Source organism: Mesocricetus auratus, unplaced genomic scaffold, assembly GCF_017639785.1.
Source record: "Mesocricetus auratus isolate SY011 unplaced genomic scaffold, BCM_Maur_2.0 Super-Scaffold_100015, whole genome shotgun sequence".
NCBI lineage: Eukaryota > Metazoa > Chordata > Mammalia > Rodentia > Cricetidae > Mesocricetus > Mesocricetus auratus.
The window spans coordinates 42,497,326-42,503,325 of NW_024429198.1; positions in this window are offsets into that span (position 1 = coordinate 42,497,326).

The following is a 6,000-nucleotide window of genomic DNA, read 5'->3' on the forward strand; positions in this document are numbered from 1 at the left end:
ATTATTTGTTCAGTGTCTATTATTGTTCCAGACTGTTCCAGAGAGTTTCTTCCACAGGTTATGGGTGGTCAGTAAATCTTTGTTATCTGAGTGCAGGTTCCATACCAGTCAACAATAGAAAGTACTGCCCCTCATTGTCATGTGGTTCATGTCATGTGGTCTAAAACAAGTAGACCTGGAGCTGTAGCTCTGAGCTAAAATGCATGCTTGGAATGTGTGAAGGCTCAAGTCCCAACACCCAAATAGACAGACTAAAAGAAAATGAAGCCAGAGTCTTGCAGAAGCATCCAGATCACCTTCACCATGCTCCTGTGTCTGCTCTTAGCTCGCTCAGTGACAGTGGGGCAGTCCCTCTCCTTCTTTCTGCTCCTGACTCCCCTGCTGGATGTGTGGACTGATGACCTTGGGGCTGATGCTTCTCTAACATTAATCCAGTACTCCCATCATGAGGACTTCGGTTATGACTATGTACCCTGCCACTGAGGGTCCTAAGCAGCCCTGGCCTAGATGGAGATACCTTGCTCAAGGCCCGTTTCCTTCTGAGTTCTGCTGCTAAGTTATTATTGAGTTGAAGTCCAAATCTTTTGCAGTCTAGCTTCAGAGCCTGGAGCTATACAAGTACGATTATTGGTAAAGAGTTTTCCAGAAGATCTCCACACAGCAGTGTCACGTTCAGGAATACTCTACACTGCCTCTCCTTGAACCATCTTGCAAAACTCAGATGTTGAGTGAACTTTTATCTTCATTCATTTTTGAAAGAAACACAATGCTATTCCTTTGTCTTTTACAATAAATTATGTTGTGCATAATTATGGGATAAACATAGATAGTGAAAGGATTAGTGGAGTGGAGGAACACAGCCATCGTCTCACAGATTTACCTCTTGGTATTTTTGTGTTTTGTGGCAAAATCTGCCAGAAACATCCCATTTAGAAGGAATTCCAAACACAGTATGATTTACTGCGGTCCTTTAGGATTTTCATCCTATATATCTGCCACTCTGCAGCCTCTGGTTACCCCCCCCCTTCCCTCCACACATCTGACATGCCAAGAAGCCACTGCCTCTGTGTATCTATTTGACTTGTTTTTTGTTTAGAACCCATGCAGAAGTCACATGATGCAATACAGGGGAGGGAAGGATCTCTGGTTTATTTTGGTTAGAACAGGTTTCCAGGTTTTTCAATGCTGAAACAAATGGTAAGCTCTCCCTCCTTATAGGACTGAAGTGTGTGTGTGTGTATTTGTTATATATATATGTGTGTGCAATATATGTATATTTGTTATATGTGTGTATGTATTATTAGTACAGCTTATAGACAGAAGATAGGCAGATAAATACATCAGCTCCTTTACTTGCTTGTCCACTGGTAGACATTTAGGCCTTTTCCAAGTCTCAGCTACTGTGGATAAAGCTGTCGCAAACCTGGGCATACAGACATCTCTGTGAGGTGGTGACCTCATTTCCTTTGGGTATATGCCCAGAAAAACCCTTTTGGGGTCACAAGATAATTACATTTTGAATTTCTTTAGGAACTTCTGTCCTGTTTTCTGAGACTAACACATGTCCATTCTCACAAACTAAGCCCAGCTGTTCCCTGTTCTGCACCCTTACCAACGTGTTATTTCTTGATTTTTTTTGATAATAGCCAAACTAATGGATGTGAGTTGAAATGAATCTTAAACAAGTTGTTTTAAATCTACAGCTCAGCTTCCAAATCACTGAAGGAGTAGAAATACGTTTGTCTTCATGGAGAGTGGCCTTTATAGTGGAGAGGACACTCTGTCCGTAGCTTCCTGAGTCTGACACAATGACTGCTAGGACTGTCTTTCACTTATAAAGTTCAAACAGCCTCAGAAAACTGTCCTTAAAAAGAACTGTAACATTAAGTGTTCAAAGTCTAGCTTTTCCACACAGATATAGACCTGAGTAAGTCCCCGTCTCTTCCAGCATCATTGTGCCCCCATTTCAATCACTCAGCTGAGTGCTGTGAACTCTAAATTCTGTGGAGATCTTTAGGCTGGAGGTTGACAGGGAGAGAGAGAGAAATTACTGGGCCCTGGGGTACTCTGGCCAGGGATCTACTTTTGTCTTTTATATGTGCTCAGGGTTAGCATCAGGATGTTATTAAATAATAGATGTTATTGGTCATAAAGAGTTTGAAAGCAAATGCTTAAAAAATAAGAATTCTAAAGGCATTCTGAAGAGTAGTTCTCTGTGTTTAAGTGTTCATTAACAAATAAGCTCAGGGACACACATGCACATATGTAACACACATGTGCTGTCTCTCACTCGCGTGCACGTGCACCCACCCACACACAACAGGTAAAGGTTCGTGTGCCATGGTTAGCCGCACAGTCTTTGCTGGGCCCTGAGTGCTGAGGTCTTCAATGGTGGCTCCAGACCCCACAGGAAGCCTGCGGAAGAACTATATCCTACGGTTTCCTGTTGACAATCCAAGCCCTGAGAGCCAAGGGAAAGCTGGGAGCTCAGCTCCGTTTCCATACATTACCGACGAGGAGTCTAAGGCTTGAAAAGGGAGCAGCTTGCTGCATCACCAACTGACAACAAAGACAGTGGTTCTCTAACAACAGACTTGTGACCTTCCCACACTTGAACACGAAGAAACTACAGATAGCAAAACTGAACATCCTGTACCGATGGATCTCCTAGAAACTATTTCCCAACTTGTCTGTGGTGTATAAATACAGTGCTATGGCCTCCCCATACTGCAGAATATTTTCAAATATATACCCTTATACTGTGCGTGTGTGTGTGTGTGTGTGTGTGTGTGTGTGTGCATTTACACATCTGCAGTTTGCCAAGGGGATAAGGGGCAGTGAAAAATGCTTAACAAGTGTGTACTCTAAAGCTGTCAAAGGTTTATCTGAAGAGGACTTAGAATAGAGGCAATGTTTCACGAGTTCTTCTAATACCCACAACCTGTGGCTTGCTGAATAAATAGAGGTCTTTTTAATGACTGCAGTGAGTTATAGACACGAGTCTATGACTACCTGGAAGCTGCACTTTCTGGCACTAAAGTCTTTTGCAATGTCAGGAGGTATAGCTTATGCTACACCAAAGATTTGTCTTCTGCAAGTTGGTAGACAACTATTGTTTTCTCCCTCCTAGTTGCCACTACTCAGCTATACTAATTAATTCACCTCCACCACCAAAGATGTTTCTTTAGCCCGTTTGAGAATTTCAGTATTCTTAGAAAGTACAACAGACTCAAAGTCGGGACTCCTGCTTCCCATAGGATGTGAGGACTGTCTGGCAGTGATGATGGTTCAATGGAGGCCACATCTGGGCAAATCTGTGGAAACTAGACTATGGTGTGAAAGACTAGAAGGAAAGAGCTCACCGTCACATGGAAGGACATTGGGAGCTTGGGAAGGGCCACAGAGCTGAGAGGCTGCTGGGGCTGCAGAAGAAGCCAATGACGTTTCATGCTCTCCCAGCTCTACACTGGCGCTAGCCCTGCCTGTCCCGTTTCTGTGGCCTTGGGGCAATTCCATTTCAAGGCAGCTTCAGACGGGTTGGAATTCTAAGAATCTGTTCAGCAATTTGGATCTTACTGTCGGTGGGTGGAATGAGCAAAATGGAACATTTCAAGCTAAAACTCAAACTCCAGGCTGTAAACCCAAGAACTGTGGCTTCCTGAGGTCTCTTTCAGGCCTCACACAGGCTCTCTCAAACATCTCCTCTCTCCTGCCACAAGTCCAAGTTGAGAAGTTTATGTCATGCTCTATTATTCATTCCTGTCTTGATAATTAAACTCCTTTTTAGGATATGGGAGATTGAATTGTTACTTGACCACTGTAGATTTATGTGACATTCCAATGCAAGTCTAGCACAGCCAACAAAACCTGCCAAAGAACACAGGATGAGCAGAAGTACCAAACACAGACAGAAAGGATCTGAATTGCTATAGCCTCTACCTTGTATTAAAGGAAGTGAAACGGGAACTGGAAAGAGCCAAGGCCTACATGGCGATGGGTTCTCCCAAGGCCATCCCTGTAGGAAGGAGTTAGAGTTAGATTGTGGAAACAAAATTCAGGCAGGACTCATTCACATTTGGGGAACAGTACTCAAAGCTATTGATGCAGGACACTATATATTTTTGAGTAGGAAACTTTAAAGGAAATGACAATATTCTTCTATGAAAAACAAATTACTTGTTTCTTTCCATAGTTCTTCTGCCTTCTGATCAGGATGACATTAAAAGAGTGGGAGAAGTAGCTGTGTCATATATGCCATACTGAAACCATGAAGAATTTCAAGACAAGAAGCTCCGGGAAGACCCTCTTCAGGGAGAGAAGGCAAAGTCTTAGAAAGAAAGGAAACACTTGGGCGGCTTGCTGGGGGGGGGGGTGAGAAGAGATGGGATGTTGACAAGAAGGAAAATGAGCCAACACAGAACATGCAACTCTGTTCCTAAAGAACAATGTATAGAAGATGCCCTACAAGGCAACAGGACCCCATGTCTATATGTAAAGTAAGAATGAACACACTGAGCCTGCATATAACTTTCCATATCTTACCATGATTACCAAAGCACAGCACTGAGAACTGGGTGTCTAAAATGTATCTCAGAGAGTCCGAAAAAGGAGTCTCTTTTATTGAGAAAGAAGTCCAGGGGGTTTTGAGACACATATGAAATGAAATAAATACCCTGGTCACATGCTCCAAGGTCTAGTTCTGCAATCATGCAGCTCGGGGTTGAGTAGAACACTAATATGTTTATTGTGTAGGCACACTTTCTGTCTACAAACTTTAAAACTGAGACTCAAGTGTGTGCTGTCTATACAAAACATACTTCTAAAGATAGCATAGGCAAGTGGTAAGTCAAAGAATGGAGTAAGACATAAAATGTTATGTCTATATTGATATCAGATAAAGTTTATTTCATAACAAAGCAAAGTATTAGGGATAAAGACTTTACATAATTATAAAAGTACCAACCCATCAGGAAAGCAAAAACCATAAGCTTCTATTCACAAAACAATAAAGCCACAAAATACACGAGGCAAAACCCCCAGCACAGGAAAAAGAAACGGTTTAGGGTTTCAGATGGAGAGCAGTCCTCTCTGGGGCTGGCAGAGCAACTAGACAGACTAGCAAGGAAGTAAAACAACCTCAGCATTTGCAAAGTAGAGATCTAATTAACAGTAGAAAAGGCAACCCAGTAGAAGCAGAATATGAAATCTCTTGCAAGTCCCCATGTTATGACATCAGGATAAGCTATCTTTTAGAAATACAGCAAAATAAACTGAAATAGTTTGAAACATCAAAAGTATGAGCAGAAACCACAGTAGGATTGAATAAAGTGTCAAACACACACACACACACACACACCACTGAATTAAAATGAAAACTCACAGTGACAGGATTTATGAGGTACAGTTGAAGCAGTCCATATTTGCCAAACCTGGCATCATCATCTGAGCAAAGCCACAAGGTCTACAGAGCATTTATAAATGCCCAAGAGGTAACTCTCATACCCACCACATATCACTGAAAAATCTTACTAAACACTTAAAATAGAATTGATCACAATTCTACAATCTTTCTAGAAATAGACAGGAAGACACTCCACCCATTCTCTGAAGCTACTATTCCCTGACTTTAAAATAAGTGTGTGTTGGAGTGTGGAGGCAGGGGCAAGACCACAGAGACTTTGAGGCCAGCCTAGGTTATGAAATGAGGCATTGCCTCAAAATGGAGGAGAGGTACACAGGGAAGTAGACAGGCAGGGGCTTGCTGATCAGACAACCTAGCAAGGTGAGCTCCAGGTTCTGTGAGATACCTGGTCTCAAAAAGAAATACGGAAAGGATCCTGAGGGCCACCAGTAGCTGAGGTTAAATTGGCAGTTGATGGCTTCTGTGGGAGGGACAGTCACTGTTTTCTGTGGGGTGGCCACCAGTAGGCTGCCCTGCCTCAGTGCATAACCCACAGCCATGTTCACATGGACAACCGTCACTTGGCTCAATGAGTTCTA